The 19,384-nt window shown below is 44.6% G+C and overlaps 1 protein-coding gene and 1 long non-coding RNA gene across 5 annotated transcripts in view; one reads left to right on the forward strand and one right to left on the reverse strand.

Moving 5' to 3' along the window:
• Atrnl1 (attractin like 1) overlaps positions 1-19,384 on the forward strand; it is a 522,384-nt gene that overhangs the window by 471,212 nt on the left and 31,788 nt on the right. The window lies entirely within an intron of this gene.
• Positions 1,532-17,692, reverse strand: Gm50287. The gene is made up of 3 exons (XR_003952870.1): positions 13,548-17,692; positions 11,677-11,820; positions 1,532-10,541 (listed from the first exon to the last, which is right to left on the reverse strand). It is a non-coding gene; the product is annotated as a predicted gene, 50287 (long non-coding RNA).

Here is a 19,384-nt window from a genome sequence, read left to right on the forward strand (position 1 = left end):
CAGCAGCAGCCAATAGGACAGGAGTGCTGGAAGAGTGAAGGGGAGAAGATAGAAGACTGTTATCTTTATCCTATCTTTCTGTTTCCTGGCGGCCATTATGTGAGCTGTTTCTCCGCCCTTCTGTTTTCTGCCTTGATGCAGGCCAACCCCCTCTAGTGTGAAACCTTTGAAACCAAGAGCCAAAATAAGTCCCCCTGCCCCTAACTGGTTTCTGTCGAGTAATTCGTCCACAGCAACAAAGTCTGACAGTGTCAAGATAACTCTCAGTCACTTACCCCAGTGTGTTCAGCTCTGACCTGCCTGACAGTCAGTTGGTTCCTGGGTGCATGGGTGGGTGAAGAACTCAGAGGATAGAAGCAGAAAGGGAGGCAGAGGAAGGTTCAGAGCAGCCCTGGCCGATGACTCTCCTGGCCCGCCGCAGTCTTGCTCCTGCTGATAGCTTTGCACAGTGCCAACAGTGCCAACGCCAACTGATGTGATCACCAACCTGCCCACTCACTAGAAGGTCAGCTTCTGTAATGTCACGGTTTTCAATGCCGAAGTGACATTAAAATGTTCAGAATCATGTCTATGTGCGAGACAGGGTGCGACTGTTTACATCCATCATTATACGATAATTCTCTCAACATTCTGCAGGGTAGGCTTTTAGCTCTGTGCGCTCTTTCTAGCTTGATGTGGATCACATGACTCCTGGCTGTCTGCCTTAAGATGTAGGCTCAGGATGTGCGCTGACTCTCAGCTCCAGGCCGCGGTCTGTGAAAGGGACTGGGAATACGTTTGTGAACGTCGTACCGCGCCGTGCATGAGTCATCCGCCCGCCAGAATCTCCTCCGCCTGGCTTCGAAAGGTGGCCATCACAGAGGAGCCACACTGGGGGACTCTGCCAGGGTGACATCCAGATTCTAAAGAACGTGCGTGTTTAATTAGGGAACACATTCTACGGCAGAGGTGGCATCCTCCCAGTCACCAGTGTTGCTTTGGATGGTGTAGTTTCGGGGCATATGTGTGAGAGAATAAGCAAGAACAACAGAGGCAAATTTTGGCAGAAACAGTGGCCACCAAGCCTCCTCCTTTTCCTTTGATATAGACAGTCACCCATGCTTGTACAAATGATCTGGGTCCAGGCTTAATTTTATATGTAGTCAGAGTACTAAACTGTGAGGGTGCCTGTTACACAAAAAACATAGAAATTTCCAGAAACCTGTTCATCTCTGTGCACCCATGCCCATGGAGGGTGGACCACCAGAGCACACAGAGCTGAGTCAGTGCTGGGTCAAGAGTACGGAACCAATTAAGTATGGATGAGGGAGTTAAGGAATCTCATTTTTCACCAACTCTAATATGGTTAATTTTTCAAACTAGGTATTGAACACAAAGACACCTGAGTGAGCTCTCAGTGGTCTCTCTTCTCATTCACCACCTAGACCCATCACACCTGCATTGAAATGAGCAGAAAGGGCCTTTATATGCTCACAGAGCCTACCAAATAAGCTTTAAAAAAAAATCGGGTCATCCTTTGAAGATTGCTGCTCCCTGCATTTCTTGTCATTTGTTTCCGATTTCAGTTAGTTGACCTGCTATGGGAAAAGATAGTTTAGAGAAACACACACTTTCTATTTCCTTTAATAGCTTGTGTTATGATATGTTTGATAGTTCATGAAGGACACTGTCAGGTTTAGAGAATGAGCCAATAAACTTTAGTTCCTAAGAAATACAGCCCCATAATGATGCCTACTTCTATGCAGAGGTATTTTATCAGCTTAATGGTACCTTTTAGTGCCTGACATCTTCGGTTTACAGGTTTGCTCAACGGCCTGCTTGCCTCTGTGCCAAATTAGTGCTGAGGGAGGTTTCTGATGAGAAGAATATTCAGTGTGGGTATTAGAGTTACGGCTGTCAAGTTGGAGGCGGTCACCATGTTTAACCTCAGGTGGTGCCTTTTACTACTGATGCTAACGGGGGACTCACTGCATGCCTTAGAAACCCTTGTTTGACTTTAAAGGCACAAATCAAGGAGTGTGGGCAGCGGAGGGCACCTTCTGCCTGCCTGCAGCATTAATAGGCTCTTTTTTTTTTTTCCAAAATGTGTTCTCTCTTCCCCAGGTAAAAATAAAATATCATATTCTCATCTTATTTTAAACATACTGTTTTAGTAACAAATGAAAGCTTGAAATATGTGGGAAGGCAGCTGCCGTTATGTTCAGCGCCGGCATGGCTTAAGGAATGAAATTAAGATTAAGCCGGCTTACAATGGGAACAGTAGACCAGGGAGCAGAGTGCGGGAGACAGCAGTCTGGGAAAGGCCGGTAGCCATCACCAAACGGCCCAAGGAAACGTGTCTGTCTTTTCTCTTGGAGGTGCACACTCCGGCAAGTAAAAAGAGATAGTTACCTCTGGGTGGACGGCAGAGCCAGTTAAATTATGTACGGACCGTTCTCCGTGCTTGGGACAGAGGATTCACATGCAGAGCGATGCCCCGAGTCCTCTCGGTCACTCTCCACCTTAGAGCCATTTACTAGGCTTTGATTCTTCACTTTCTTTCGTTTTAAAAATTGTCCTCAGCAGGTAGAAAAATCACTCAGCTCTCTTTTTCTGTAAGGGATCTGGTGTTCTTGCAGTGAAAGGAAACTTTCAAATCTCACCTTAAAAGTTGGAGTGCTGGTGTCCTTTGGAATTGGCAGTGAGTTTTCCTAGCTGAGGTGCCCACAACCTCGGTAAGCTAGAAGTGCTTCCTTTATCCGTTCGGACTCATCGATCGGCTGGCTGTGCACATTCTCAACACTGCCCGTGTAAATAGGACATCGCATTATTAATTCCGCTCGTCAGCCCCTTGCAGATGAGTGGTGCGGAAGCGCACACTTATGGAATGATAGATGCAGGGCAAAGAAACAAAGACAGCTCTGTGGCACTCATGAATCAAGGTGCGTTAGCCTAAAGGGGAGGAGAATGCACTAGGCCTGCTGTGGAGGGTCTGTGGAGGGTTCCTGCTGTGCTTGCTGCTGATCCTGATACCATCACCACGCAATGAGGCTTGTATTACAGTCGGGTACTGATCCTCATAGGGGGAGTGGGATGACACCCAGCATAAGGTTCTACCTCAGAGGGGCAGATTACAGTTTCCACAACTGTAGAGTTTTAAAAATGCTTTCCTTTCTATGTGTGATTTCTGACTTGCACCTCTAGTGTTAGATTTTCTGTCCCGTGTACCTACCAATGACTTCAATAGGTACAGAAAATCTTTTTAAAAACGTGGCTCATACTGCCTTTCTTGCTACCTCAAGGATAATGAGTTCGTAGCTGCAAAGCTTCACACTCTATGGACACATTGAAAGCAGGTTTAGCTAGGAGTGCCTTGCTTAAACTCTAGGGTATGTGTTTTGGGGGAGCTACAGGACACCTGGGTCCCTTCAGCAAGTCAGAGCATGGATTTAGACACAACGAAGTTCTTCATGATCAGGAAATACTGGTCAGGGAACGAGGAGAGATGAGCGTGGTCTGCGAGCCTGTTTGCACCCCTGTATTGTAGTTATACCACTAATTTTATTACTCCACTTTCTAACAAAGTGATCTAATCAAGTATTCCACAGCCTGATAAAATACTGTTTCATAGGTTGTTATACTAAGAGTGTATCAATACTTTGAAACTCCATCAAGACAGATTGCATTTTAACACTTGCTGGTGAGTTTTCTCTGGGCGTGTTTGTTGTAGAAGCTTGGGAAAGAGGAGGCAGAGCTGGGTACCAACACTCCAAGAACAGGGAGAAATGAATAGAACTGAATGGTTGTGTACTTCAGCAGCTCAGAAGGCACTGCTACCCATGCACTCAGGGTCGTGTGGATGAGAGCAAAGGATGCATTTCCAGAGAGCGAGTGTGAGATGGGAAAGGCATGTTTAAGACATGGAGGCCATGATCCCGTGACTCATCCAGCCACCAGGTAAAGTAAAGAAGAAAGAGTTAGAAAGTTTGATAGTAGATGGCTATGAAGGACTTTGAAAGAGTTTGCGAAGACCTTTAAAGAGTAGGATTTAGAATAAAGAGCAAAACTCCGGAGTTACAAGCTCTGTAGCTTTAAGGGATCGGTGTAACCCCTAGAGCACCTGTCTGTTCACTGACTGAAAAAAAAAATGATGTATAACCAAAAAGATGGCCTGATGGGTAAAACCAAATGTACATTAGAAAATATCTTTTCTTCTGTATATCTTACTTTCCTTCTGAGGGGCAAGGGGTAAATTGTCCAACAGACAGTAGTTCTATGTTTTACTGAGCACATGATGGGTCAGCAGAAACATGGAGGAAGAAGCTGAGAGAGAAGGTTCACTGGCCCTGAATTCAGAACCCAAGACTCATGCCATTTCTAGGGACAGTTCAGAAGTGAGGGGGTTAGCCTGGGCCACAGTGCTGGGTGCGGAAGGTCTGTAGTTGAGGCAGGTGACCGGCATGAAATGCGCCTCCCTCAGGCGTGTGCCTCTTCAGACACACGGTGCTGACTGAGTCCTGAGGGCCATGGAGGATGTAGTGGAGGCAAAGGAGAGCCTTTCCTGTGTTCCAGAACTGATAAGGTCAGATCAGCAGACAGAAGAATCCAGCGAACACTGTAACCCATTTTTCAAGAATGAACGGATGAAGTACTTGGGAGGAGCTTGTGTCTCTACGGAGCTGGAGTTTGTTTCTATAATGCCTGTGTGTTTACGGTTGGCCCTCAGCCTGTGGTGTCACCTTTATACTGAGGCCTAGAGGGAGGAAGGTCGGTGGTTAGAGCTTGCCTTTAAGGAAGTTACTGGTACCCAACCCTCTCCTCTTTCTTCTCTTTGCTTCCACAATGTAAGCAGCTTCCCCCACCATTTCCCCTTCCATGACACAGCAACCAACAATGTGAACTGACCCATCCAGCAGGTCCAGTTATTCGAGGGTCTCGAGGGGACCTTCTCCTAAGAACCAAATGGGGGGAGAGAGAGACGAGAACCAAGTGCAATGAACGACACACAGAAGCAGTCTGATTAGCATCAAGGTCTCACTGTATTCAGCAAGGCAAGGCTTAAATGCACAAGCAAAGGAGAAAGTACTTCTCAGCAAGAGGGATGGGGCAGCGGAAATTTTTCTTTTGGCGACTACATGGGGAAACAGGAACTTGGTGGTATCAGGGTATATTTTGTGGTCAGGACATCCGGCGCTGACTTAGGGCTGGAACAATCTGTGGTTGTTCTCAGAGCGGTGCATTGGTGGCCCGCTTGTGACCCCCTTTTCTTCTGGGGGTGGGGGGAGAGAGGCCCAATTCAGAGATCAGGACAATTGTGTTGTCTTAATAGCTCCCAACAGGGAACTAAAACCACCAAAACTGTGGGCCAAAGAAACCTTTCCTCCCTCTAGGTGGTCTGCCTCAGGTGTTTTGACATAGTAACAGTAAGCTGGCTAACACACTGAGGAAATAAAGGGAAAATAGGAGAATTTAAAGAAAACTTCGGGGTCCATGGAAGCTGAATCCTATACTGTACTAGAGCCTTGTCTGTAGTTGACCTGGAACTGAACCAGTTGTCCAAAGCAGCATCAGTTTTGATCCAAGATGCCCAAGAAGGGAACATTGTCATTCCACTGTCCACAGCATAGTTGGAGGCGTGGGACTGAAATCGTGGGTAGGACTTTTCTTAGGCATCCAGGCACTGAAGCACAACTTCTGCACTGTGTTTCTATTTTCTAAACCACGAGTCTGTTTCAGAAATGTACTGGTCCTGTCACTATCTATCCACTAAGCAATACTTTCAATTTAGTGCCACAAAAATTCAACTCAGAAACTGACTACAGATAGACACAGTATGTGTATACAAACAGGCATGCTGTGTGTCTACAGACAGGCATGGTGAATGTCTACAGGCAGGCACAGTGTGTGTCTACAGGCAGGCACAGTATGTGTCTACAGACAGACATGGTGTGTGTATACAGACAGACATGGTGTGTGTATACAGACAAGTATGTTGTGTGTCTACAAACAGGTACAGTGTGTGTATACAGATAGGCAGGATCCACGAAAATGTATCTGTTCTATAAAATTACTATTTATTTAGAGTTGTCAAAAAAAAGTAGGATATAAATGTGCTAGGAAAAAATATCTAAGAGAAAACTAGATTTTAAAGTAGCTACCAACACACTGACTAGTGTTGGATTGTTAAGAGTGGTTGAGTTAGATTCTTTTTTAAAAGTAACATTTTGTTAACTATTTCATGCCATATATTTTTATCATTGCCACCCTCCCATTTACCCTGTAACTCCTCCCATTTCCCTGTAACTCCTCCCATATCCTTCCCCCAACTCTGTGTCTTTTTCTCTCATATCTTTTTAAAATAACCCAGAGTCTAATTTGTGCTGCCCATATGCCCTGTTAACTGTGTGCTGGAATATGATCCCTCCATTAAAGAACAGGGAGGGTCCTTCCCTGCCCCAGCCATGAGCAGCCAATGGCTTCTTCGTTAGGAATATGAGCTCATGGATCTCTGCGATGTTTGTGATGCTGATAAGCCAGCCAGTGAGAGTGGCAGGATCAGATTTCCGGAGCACCAGCACAGATATTCACTTGTGCCAATGTAAAGCCAGCCGTAATAACCCTGGCTTCTGGTGCTGAGGAATAGCACGTGGGTCTGTGCAGAAGCACGCAGCGTCCACAGATGAGCTTCCACGTTATCTCCTGTTCTTGGTCAGGTAGATGGCTCCCTAATCACTGGACTAAGTCTCTGTGACTTCACTCACAAGCTGTATGGTGACTCTAGTCTACTTGTTTTCTTAAGTAAAATTCAAGTTGCCAAGTGCCTGGGGTGAGACTAACATTCAAGACTGAACCGTGTTAACATGGGCCATGTAATTAAGACGATTTCATCAAAAGCAGCTTACTCCAAATCGCTGTTACATTGTTACTGTTCTCTTGACTCCTCCAAAGATCTGTCCTTTATAAAAAAGTAAGAAAGAACATTTTTGCCATCAAACTTTAGCACAAATAGACAGGGATGTGCATGATTACAGATTAAAGAGGCAACACTGGATCCAACCGGATCCTGAAGGGACCACTGTCTCTGTCCTGCTGGGACCGCTTTGAAAAGCCCAGAGGTGTTTGTTGTAATTTGGTGTTCTCCAGAACTGTGCATTCCCACTGGTCACTCATCCAGCTGCCCATGCACAGGCGCATTCTTTCTGCTTCTCCTTTGTGGACAAAATCCTTCGAGTATCCTGGAAGGTCTGGGGAGAGCTTAAAACCACTTCCTGCTTCCCTGACTCCTCCACCTAAGGAATCCATTGAAAGGTAGTGTTTCTGCCTGCTTCTTTCCGCTCCTCCAGGAAGGCCACAGCCTTGCTTTGTGCATTCAGTAAAGCTACTGAACATCTAAATCCCTTCATGCAGGAAGACGACAATGAGTAAGGCCCAGACTCTCTTCAGACATGGGAATGTCTTTGCGAAGGCACCGAGGAAGTTCATTACAGTAGTGTAAGAACACCTGCTGAAGAGGGGCCATAACAGCAGCGATGTGCAGAAGGAGAAACGGAGGCCTAAGAGGGGGCTGAGCTGAGCACTGGACTCAGTCTGCAAAGGTGTGGGTCACAGGGAGAGTGGGAGCATGGCTGGGCAGAGGACATGTGTGTGGGAGGCAGGAAGGATGGGTTTACACGGCGTTGTCACTACCAACAGTCATTACCATCAAACACTGTCCTATGGTTTCCCTAAAGCACCCAGAAAATTGGCATGTTAAAAATATCTTATGTGGGTCCAATGCGTGCTCTCCTCCTGATATGTAGGTTACATCCTGTGAGGCAGCCTATACTGTCCTTCTAAATAATAAAGGAAGTCATAGGCTATCATGGAAGCCTTATGTTGGCCAATATTTACAGGATAACTCTTTAAAAGCCACTTAGAGATACCACACTGGTATCTTTAAAAAAAAAAAAGAAAAAGAAAAGAAAAAAAAATGTGCCCCTGGTTTTACAAATGAATTCTCATAAACCTTGAGGAAATAAACTTGCCTGTGTGGATTAAAGTGTTTCACAGCATAAAGGAACCAAGCTGTTCTGAGACAAGTGCAAGACAAGTGTACATCAACCTAGCAGAGCTGGCATGGGAAAGATGCCTGGAAAAACGGCCATCAGTTTATTTAAGACAACGAAACAAAAGAAAAAAAATCTAGTAAAAATCCTGGGAAATCATAATGAAAAAATTTTGAAAGGGAATAATCATTCTAGGTATTAATCCATTAAACTATAGCAATTAAAGCAACATGAAGTCAGAACAAATTAATCAGTAAAGAATACAAAAATAGGCACAAATAATTATGGTAATTTAGCGCAATAATAAAGTCTATAAATAAATGGGCTAAGGATGACTGTTCCAAAATAGTATGAAGACCAGCAGCTAGATGATGTTCAAAAATTACCACTTGAAATCACAGCTTAAATTAACTTCTGGATGGCTCAAATAGCATATTATAAAAGGACATGCATACGGATACTAGAACAAGATAAAACAGAGGCTATAAAAGTGGCTCAGTCGGTAAAGTGCTCACAGGGACTTGCGCCCAGTCCCAAGGACCCACCTTGAAAAAAAAAATCAGATGTGATGGTGGCATTCATAATCCAAGCTTGAGGGGTGGAGAGGGGGGGTTCCAGGGTTCAGTCAGCAGGCTCCAAGCCACCAAGAAATTCTGCCTCAAAAAGCAAGAAAGAGCAAGAGATAATTAAATTATACCCTCGAAAATTAAAGGAAACACAAGGTGGTCAACCCCTGAGGAACAGTACCCAAGACCCACATGCATGGGCCTGCACGATGAACACACGGGCACATGACAATACAGGAAATATTTTTTGTAGACTTTTCATGAGGAAAACTCACAAAGTAAAAGGCTAGTGTTGGTGGCTGTCACCGTGACAGATGCAATCTATATTTGGCAAACTGTGGTGTTTATTAATATAACAGAATCAATACTCCCAACTGAAAGAGTCCTGGTTAATTTGTCAGACACGTGACCCTCAGAAACTAAACTCGGGAAGTGAACAGGCATGGCCTCCACAGGCATGTCTGCCTAAGAAATAAACCAGGGACACCTAGAGGGCTGTGAGGGTCCCCTCAGCTGCTGCTACCTTAAAGATGCTAGAGTGGAGGTCCGTTGGTGACCCACTAGATAAGGACAAAGTGAGTCCGTCATCCCCACTGCCGGCTGCATTGAAGGAAATGAAAGTACTGCACTGTTGGAGAGACAGTCTGACCACGGCTTTAGTGAAATGTGAACTATCTCTACTGACCTCTCAGTAATTAAATGCATCTCAACACACATTCAGAATGTTAATATGTAGATGGAAATGTATATAATAATGAAATGTTGGGATGCCCCTAAATGTTAGTCAGGAGCGTAGTCTGTCTGGGTAACTGCCAAGGGCTTAAATGTCTGCATAGGTCACGGGACCTGTTCGGTGAGGGGAGTGACTGATTGGTGAGACAGAAGGGAAGGATGGCGACTGTGGCAAATGGAAATGCCTCTTCAATAGGTCCCGGCAGCTCTCAGCAACAGCTACATGTTAACATGAGGGAATGCTAAACCAGGCTGCCTGATTTCTGATTTTCCTGGAGGAGAAATTGGAACTGAAGGACGCACATTCTCAAACTTGAAAATAAGATGTATGTGTTATCTGTTGGCCTGTCATTGTGACAGAACGTTCATTACCCCACTGTCTACCTCCACTCCCCAAGAGCGAATTCTGCACCTTGCTCTGGCAGTGTGCCTGGCAATCCGCGCGCAGTGTGCACCATACCAGTACATTAATGACAGCTGCTGGTCAAAAAGCATTGGGAGCCGTCACGTGTCTCCACCTCTCTCTTCCTCATCTCCAACTTCACTGGACCACTTATGAGGCAGGTCCATTATGAAGCAGGTGACCCCTGACCTCTGATGTGCCATGCAAATGCGGAGAACATTTGCGGCGACACGTTAGTTACAGAACCGCAGTCTCCGTGAGCGCCACGAAGCTGAGCAGGAAGCAACAAGATAAACATGTGGCAATTTTAATATAAACCATAAATTGATATACGACACGCTGGTGGACAAGTTGAGACTTGGGAAGAGAGGCAGAACTTTTGCTAATGAGTCCCTTGAGACGTGGGACTCAGGACAATGTTCACACGTTCCTCTTTTTTTTCCTGTATTTTTTTCTGTACTGTAATAAATGATTTCTTTTAAGGACAAGGATATTTTTTAATGACCAGTGATCGTCAGTGTTGGTTATCAACACGACAGTCTGAAATCAGCTGGGAGGTGTCTCAGTGAGGGAGTACGTAGAAGAGGATGGTCTGTGGGCTCTTCTGGGTACTGTTCGATGACACTGAATGACATGAGGAGATAGACCCAGGCCACTGTGGCTGGTATCATCTCTTAGGGGTGGGTCCAAGATGATGAGCTGGACAGTCAGCGGGCACACCTTCCTTCCATCTCCTGACTGTGGATGTCACGTGACTTGTTGCTCTGAAGCATCCGCCACCCTGAACTCCCTGGTATGACGGACTATATCCCGGACCTGTGAGCCAGAAGAAACGCTCTGTCCCCTCAGCTGCTGTTTGCTGGGGTATTTTTACCACAGGAGCGAAACTGGGGCAGTGACGAAAGGACAAGAGGGAGCAACCAACTGGTCTAGGCAGAAGACATTTTCCTTCTCAGGAAAGCAGATATCTATCCACTCTTAAGACTTGTGAGTGTAAAGCCAGGACTAGCCAAGGCTCGCCTGCATAAGAAACCTCAGTGTGTTATTCACAGCTGTGATGTTGGCACAAGGTCCAGTGTTTAAAGGTAGAGCATCTAGAAATAATTCACGACGGAGCTGAGACCGTGGAAAAGTCAAACTGAGGTGAGCTTTCCAAAAACTGGCATTGAGAGCCTGTTCATCCCTGTGGAAAGAAACCTGCAACCAGGCTCCACCTCCCCTCTTGACTCAGAGGTAGTGATGCATGGATTAAAAACAGTACTATGGAAGGTAAGATGTCAGAAGGCCATGTATAGAATGAAGAGATAAAAATATTTTAAGGTAATACTCAGTATCTATAAGTTGTAATACTTATGGTAGGTCAGCTCCTATACTAAGCACTTTACGTGTATTGCCACACTGAGTTTCATAAGCAGCCCTGTGACAGAAGTACAGACCATCCCCAGCACATCGAGGACACCGAGGCAGTGCAGGCCAGGCGCTTGCTTGGTCATTCAGTGCTAAGCTGGGATCTCAACCCATTCAAAAGATTGAGCGGGCATTTCAGCAGAGGAAATGCCGCCCGTCCGTGAGCATACATGGTAGCTGCTTTCATCGGGAATCCATGAAATGCATATTAGAACTACAACCGTGTTCCGACTGTGGATGCGGGAGACAGTGCGGGTGGATAGAATGTATGCTGCACACGTGTGAGGACCCAAGCGCGAAAGCGCAGTACCCACATAGATGCAGGCTCCTGTGGTGGCCACCTGTAACCCCAGCACTAGGGAAGGCAGGGACAGAGAACTCTGGTAAGAAGCTGACTGCTCAAATCAGGGAACCCAAGGTTCAGTGAGAGACTACACCTCAAATAAAGCCAGAGTGCTGGAGGAAGAAACCCAGCATCCACTTCAGGCCTCCATATACACAAGCAAGCATACATAAGTTATTTACCTTCCAATTGCACACATACCTAGCAGGCAACAGGCAGCTTCCCGGTGTAAGATAATGGTTAGAACATGGTCTCCGCTGTGCTACTCAACAGAGTAATTCAGGATTTCAGTAGTGCTAAGCTGATACCTTCATCTTCATAACAGCCAATTCATGACGTCTTGGTCTTAAGTTTTGAAATTAAAAAAAAAAAAGCAGAAACAAAACAAACAAAATAAATAACAACAACAAAACCAACTCCTATCTCATTAGTCCATTTCTTTTTTTAATTTAACACAACATTTTATCTCACATGGGCACATGAAACAGTTCCATTAAAAATAGAAGCAAGTATGTCTTAATTCATAAAATATGCATCCATATTTTATTAAGTGGCTTGTGTAATATAAAATTATTCTTTAAAAATTGAAGGAAAATCAAGTCTTATTCAAGTCTGTTTTTATTAAAAATATAGTGTGTGCTTGACTGAAATTTTAGTTAACCTGGGCTTTAAAAACCCATTGTTTAAAGGATGCCAGGTTAAGGGAGCCAGGACAGTCAGAATAACGCCTGTTAAGTCATGGCAGGTTTCGGGCTGTGGGCCTTGTTTGCTCAGCTTGTTGGGGTTGGGGGTCTAGTTTGTTGTTGTTTGGTCTTTTGAACCTCACTCCTCATTCCTCACTGGTCACCTTGAGATACTGACCCAGAACCTGGTTACAGTTCAGTTTATCACAAACCATAGCTCAGTTTTGTACTGGCCTTTGAAAGGTTTAGTGGAGTTGTTGTTAAAAATCAAAAGAGGTTAGCAGTGTAGGGCAGTGGGGCTTGGGAGAAAAACCCACTAGGTAGTAATGACGGAAGGTTTCCCAGATCACCCTCAACCCTGCCCTGGCCTGGCCAGCAGTCAACCCCTGCCCAGTTTGGTTCAAAGCACTCTTGGTTTAAAAACAAAAAACAAGCCAGTGCTACCCACGCTTTCTGTGGCCGGAGTGCAATAATGGAGTAAATGATGTTTTCTTCCCCACATCTGCACGCAGAGATTGTTTTGGGGATCTTTCAACTTAACTCATTATAATCAAGTTGTACCAGCCTTTGTTTTAATAAGATTCTAATCTCGAGGCCTATCCTTCGCACCAGTGACTTTACACTGTTAATTGCTTTCCTGTCCTCCATTAAACTGCGCTGTCGCAGGCTCTCTATGCTTTGTATTCTCCCCGAGTTCTGCAGACAATCTTGGCAACAGCTTCTTACTAAAGAACCAAATTACCTATTATCCCTTTAATCTTGATGTACTTTTTTATGGGTCTAGTTCCTAGCTAGTGTCCAACCAGGAAACTACATATTATCTTCTTTCAAAAAAAATGTTTTTTTAAAGCAACATAGTATGGAAAGCTAGAATTTATTTCTAGATAGAACTTGCATAGTGTGTTCATTTATTGTTTTATAGGCCCAATTAAAAAGACAAAGGAGCCTGTTCTCCATTTGATACAGCAGAGTGACTCCCATTAACACTAAGAGGAGAGAGAAGTCTGTGTAGGGGTGAGTGGGGCTGTCCTGGGAAGTGGAGCGGCAGGGAGTGCGCACTCCGTGCAGTTCTCATGATCAGCTCCATGTTCGCCTCTACAGAAGCCACACACCTAAAGCAAACGGCTCAACTCTCAAATCAATCCCTCCCTCCCACCCCCGACACGTTCTGATTGTTTGTATATTGAAGAAAATCAAAGGGTAATTTGAGGCAGTTTCTTCCTGCAGAAACCAACTGGATGTGAATTTACTATCTTAGCAAGGATGACATAACATTACAAAAAGAATTCGGTAATGAAAATCAGCCGAGGGGTTTGACAGGGCTTTCCTGAAGCTCAGTCCCTGGAGACCAGCTCCTGAAGGCAGAGGAGAGAGCAGGAAGTTAGTTACCTGCAACACTGTAGCAGAAGTGTGGAGTTGGGGTCCAGATGACAGCGAACATCAGGCTTCTCTTCTGACTATCCGGAAGGAGCTTCAGACTCGAGCAACCCTCCCGCCTGCCATCCTTTTGGTGCCCTAGTCACTGTATTAAAGTTTTCCACTCTAGCTCTGCATAATCGGACACAAATTGGGGGTGGTTCTTTACCGTTTCCTTGGGTTAGCCACCTGAGGACCGTGGCATAAAGTGTGAGCAGTTCAGGGTACTCTCTCTCATGAGCTGTTCTCTTTTCGTCTGTTTGCTTGATTTTAATGTTGACACTTTCATTTTACATCTGGTAGGCATCAAGTTCAGCTTTGGTTTTTAGCCTTTGAAAATGCACTTCAAAGAGAGAGAAACCTTCTCCTGCCATCTCTCCATCTGCCCTCCATTTCCTTGGCCTGACTTTCCATTTAGCTGCAAAAGTCCACACTCGATAGCATTATTTCCTGCCTCCAAGTCTCTCCTGCCCCGTGATGTGTTGGCACTCTCTCTGGAATATTGTTGCTATTCATACTGACCTGGAAAGGGCTTCTGAGATATTTTTCTACTCTAATTGCTTCCTTTCTTAACTATGACAGATCCTTGTCCTCAGAAATTTACGTGCAACCTTCTTTGGAGCCAAATTAAATAAACAAACAAAAATCAAAGCCTTTACCCAGAGTTTCTTTCTTTTATATCATTCATTCATTCATTCATTCATTCGCTTGCTTGTTTTATTTTTTTAAAGACAGTGTCATATAGCCCAAGCTGGCTTGAGACTGGCTCTGGAACTGACAGTGACCTTGATCCCTTGACGCTCTTCCTGCGTCTACCTCCGGGAAGCATGTGCCACCATCCCCAGATTATCTCCAGAGTTTCATTTCCACATTTAAAAAAAAATGACTAAGGAACTAGGAAGGTAGATTCACGGGTAAAATGCTTGGTGCACAAATGTCACACCCTGAGCACGCAGCCCCAGATTCTACATAACAGCTGAGACTGGCCACACACATGTAACCCAGTCCTGCATGCCTACATGACAGCTGAGACTGGGCAAACATTGTATAACCCCATTTCTGCATGGCAGACAGACACAGCCACAGAGCTAGCTGGGCAGCTAGCCTAACTGAAACACTGAGCACCAGATCCAGTGAGAGACCTTGCCTCAAAGTTATAAAGCACAGAATCCCAACATGGCCTCCACACATGTGTGTAAGCATGCTTCCACATCCACCAGGACACACGATGGCTGGACGGCTCTCTCTTAATAACTTTTGATATCCTCCTTTATGTTGGATTCCAACTCAACCTTCATTGCTTTTGCCAGAATTTCCTAAAGAATCTTTTTCCCCCTCACATTTAGAATGCTTTTAAAAGTTTTCCCTGTTTAGTGTTGTGGGGTAGTTCATAAAAGAACCTGGGGTTGAAAGACAGAATTGGGGGGGGGGGATGTAAATGTTACTGGGTCCCAATTATCATTCAGAATGAACCTTGCATTTAAAAAAGAAAAAAGAAAAGAAAATCCTTTCATCCCCCTGGCATTTCGTCAGCTTTGACTCTTCCTGGGGCAGACACTGAGATAGGATGAGAAGCTGTAGGGTGTGGAACAACTCTGAAGAAGGCAGGGCGGAAGCAAGTGGGTGTAGCTCTGACAGGGTGTGAAGAGCAGGGGTGAGGAAGTATGACTGGGAAGGAAGTGAGGTGTAGCTCTGAGAAAACTCTGGACAGACCAAGGACTAGTCTCAGGTCAGTTACCTGCTGGGAAAGTCTCACACAAGAAGGAAGTCTCACAACTGCCCTTGCACAGATGAAACTCAGCAGTAGTAGATGTGATGCCAACAGAGGGATCTGCCCACCCACAGCCATTTTGTTACCACCTGTCTTAGAGTTTCATTTCTGTGAAGAGACACCATGACCAATGCAACTCTTACAAAGGAAAACATTTCATTGGGGCTGGCATACAGGTTCAGAGGTTCAGTCCATTATCATCATAGTGGGAAGCATGGCAGTGTGCTGGCAGGCATGGTGCAGAGGGAGCTGAGAGTTCTACATCCTGATCTGAAGGCTTCAGGGAGGTGACTGTGTTCTGCAAGCAGTCAACAGGGGGCTCTCTTCCACACTGGGTGGAGCTTGAGAGTTATCACAGGACCACTGATGGGTATCAGAGACTAAGGGTGAGATCTCTACTTTCATAAATCAGCCCTAAGGCTACGCGCACATTTGTCCTCATCCCAGATCTTATGCTATCTTGCTTCCAAAGCTAGGCACAGCCAGGTTGTAGAGTTCACTCTCAGAATTGTTTGCCACTGTGAAGATTCCCAACGTTGAAAGCAAATCATTTTCCAACTGCTAAAGATATAGTTAAGTCTAATTTTCATCTTTAAAATGATTGTAAAAGAAAATAACGTCTGTAATCAGGATCTCTTGTCTAATGGACTAAATTTAAGAAATGAAATACAGCATTTATACTGCTAGGGTAGATACTATGTTTCTTTCAGAGTGCTACAAACTGTACTTCTAATGTGAAAGTATCCAGAAGTCCTTAAGTCTGTCAGAATGTCTACAATCCTGACCTGGATTTACCAGTTCCCAGGCACTAAAGTAGATACACTAGCGCTCAGGGTTGCCAGCAATAGCCAAGATCCACTGCATGTGAGTAAAGGCAAGGAGGTAGAGTCACAGTTACAGTTTCCCAAGGATGTCAGCCACTCTGTGCTAGACACTCAGATGACATGTGAAAAGGCACTAAGACATATGAAAAGACAGACCTTTCCATCCTGGTTAGCTAGACACTGTCCTGTCACACTGCTGGAGGAAAATCAACCTGTCAGTGTTCAACTTCCCAGGACTTCCACTCACCCTGAGGCTAAGAACCATGGTCACATGTACCCTAAGGTCCCTCTGACACTGAGCACCCCTGCCTGACACAGAGAAATGGGGGATACGTATTTATCATAAAATAATCAAATAGACTTTAATTCCAATTCTAAGCATCTGAGTTACCTATTTGAAGAATGAACTGGATTACAACAGGACTTATTTAAAAATCCGTTTAATGTGCAATTTTACCATGCAGAGTTGTCTTAAACAGTGGGGCCGGGACAGCTAGAAATGCCTTGACTTTGACTACAGGGTCAAATTTCCGTGTTCAGCACAAAATCCACATTGTTCTCATTATCGGCTTTATAATAAATAAATATTTACAGTCATCAAGGAGTTGGCTTAAAACATAACCATAACTTATGCTTCCACTAGTAAAACAATGCATTTAACCATGCACAATTTTATGCTAAAGCAGTGTTTGTTTAAAAAAAAAACTTGAAAACCTCTGTTTCAGCAATAACCAAATTGGCTTTAAGCCTGAGAGTTTTTCCTGCCTTTGCATCCCCCTGCACCATAGCGTATCTGAGATTCAGAGAACTCATACAGTGGTCATACAGGTCTCATAGTCTGCAGACCATTGAGTGCCGTGAGAAAAATCTTAGACGTGCTTGGCAAGGGATTCCTCAGTGTTCATTGCCACCTTCTCTCTGACAAGCATCTTTGTGTCAAATAACTACAGAGGGATGCATAACACAAAAACCAACCCTTCTCGAATGTGGTCATTCATTTTATTTTTCAATATTTGGAGAAACAGTAATTATCCAAAACACTTTTGCTCTCACTGAGTAAAACAGTTTTTATTTTCAGAATCGATCGACTGATTTCTTCTCAGTTTTCTAGTACTATGTGCGTTGTTACGCCAGCACACGCCTTCCTTTAGAATCTGAGTGGCTTGGGGTAGGAGTTATATCCTCCTTGGCTCTTTGCAATGAGGACTGCACAGGTCCTCACAGCACATTCTAAACAAATACTGGCTTGAGTTGTAGAGAACGTATATGAACTGTCTGATGCACTCATGTGTCTGTTGTGAGCGCTTATAAATATCCCATCATTTCCTAGTCTTCTGAGGTGGGCCTTGCCACCTCTTACACAAGAGGAATTTGCAGTACACTCAGCATGTTGAAATCATCTAGCCAAAAGTCATACAGCTCTTAAGGGTACAGTCAGGTATGGAACACTGGCCCCATATCTGTTCCCTGATACTGGCACAATGCTAACATCCTCATATCTGTTCCTTGATACCGACGCAATGCTAACACCCACTAATGAGAATGTTTCCCCTCCTGGAAAAGAGAATTGCAGTCACAAGATAACGGAATCAGCCAGAATTCACCACTAGAACTTGTGTACCAGAGTTCCTGTCGTAACCTCAACTCTTCTCTCCGCAGTGTGTATGTACCAGGAAAGAACTGCATACTTTAGCTCAGACACTGGCAGATGTCATGATGATATTTTGCCCATCGAGACATCCCCAGGCTAGGGATACAGTCCAGTTTGTAGAGTATTTACCTCGAATGCACAAAAGCCTTGGGCTTGATCCCCAGTGCTGAATAAACCAGGAAACACATGCCTGAAAGGCATGAAAGGCAGAAAGATCAGGAGCTCAAGGTCCCTTGACTACAAAGGGAGTTTGGGGCTAGCCTGGGTGCACAGGACTTGGGCTCAAAAATAGGTAAGTATCTTGGAGGGTGCCCCCCCCCCCAAAATCATGAACTATTCGCAAAGAGCCTTGGCATATGAAACTGTGTTGAGAGTGTGTAGGCATACATTTTTGCAACCAACTTTTAGTAAGGGTTCAACCTCTCCTCTAGCCCCGCTGCCCAGCAGAGATAGTGGAAAGGAAAAGTTATTAATGTACGGGGGAAGTGGACCTGTTCAGCAATAGTTCTTTGTGGGTGAGCTCGCTCTTTCTTGGCAGCAGTTCAGTCCCAGAGCAAACACCAAATCTGACTCAGCAGCTGCAGACCAGTCCTCTAGGCAGGCAGACACCAGGCAGGAACCAACAGCTGTAGTTCAATCCTGAAGTTTTTCCAAGCAGCCTGAGGTGAGGCTGCCGAAGGGGCAAGCTGCCACAGGAACATCAGGAGCAGTTCTTGGGTGAATTTCTCTCAATAGCTAGGTTACCACAAGTTTAGCTCAACAAAGCTATGTAAGTAAACCAATATATGCTTGTCGTTAGGAAAGAAGAGGAAGCAAGCCAATGCAACGCTCAGTGCTCATCTCCCACTGTCTGAGGGGTCATATTTATACTCCTTCATCCCGGCTCCTGTCATGTGTCTGCTCCAGAAAACACCTTCTTACCTGTGTCTGCTTCAGGAAAACGTTCTTTCACATGTCTGCTTTAGCAAGACATCCCTTCAACTGTGTGCCCCAGCAAAACATCATTTGACGTAACTTTCTAAAGAAACTAGAAGTTTCCACTTCAGCACTGAAATATAAGTTTTATTCTAAAATTTGAAGATCTTCAAAATTGAAGTAAAGAAATGTTTCTAAATTATAACACCAATTTTATTGTTAAATTTAGTATTTGTAGACATTCTCAATACACTTGTAAATAATCTATATGGTTAGTGTGACTTCATGAGAATTCATAGGTGTATTGACCATAATCAGTATCATTATTTTTAATGTTCAAATATTTTACGATAAAAATAATACTTAGCGTGAGTGTGCTTGGCTCTCTGGAATGGAACGTGGAGGGGCCCTCTCAAGGTCATTCTATGACCTTGTCAGGGCTCACTTCATTTTAGTCCTCATTTTAGTCCTTCATTTTAGTCCTAGCACGATGCCCGATTCTCTGCGCACCGGCAGGCATCTTGAATGGGGCAGAGGAAACATCTGTGCTGTCCTCTTCCTGGGTTCCATGTGTCCTTCCATCTCTGTTTTCTGACTTGGTGTTTCCTACAGGAGGCAGGGAGCAGAAAACACTGGTTATGCAAATCCC

Source organism: Mus musculus, chromosome 19 (genome assembly GCF_000001635.26).
Source record: "Mus musculus strain C57BL/6J chromosome 19, GRCm38.p6 C57BL/6J".
NCBI classification, from domain to species: Eukaryota; Metazoa; Chordata; class Mammalia; order Rodentia; family Muridae; genus Mus; species Mus musculus.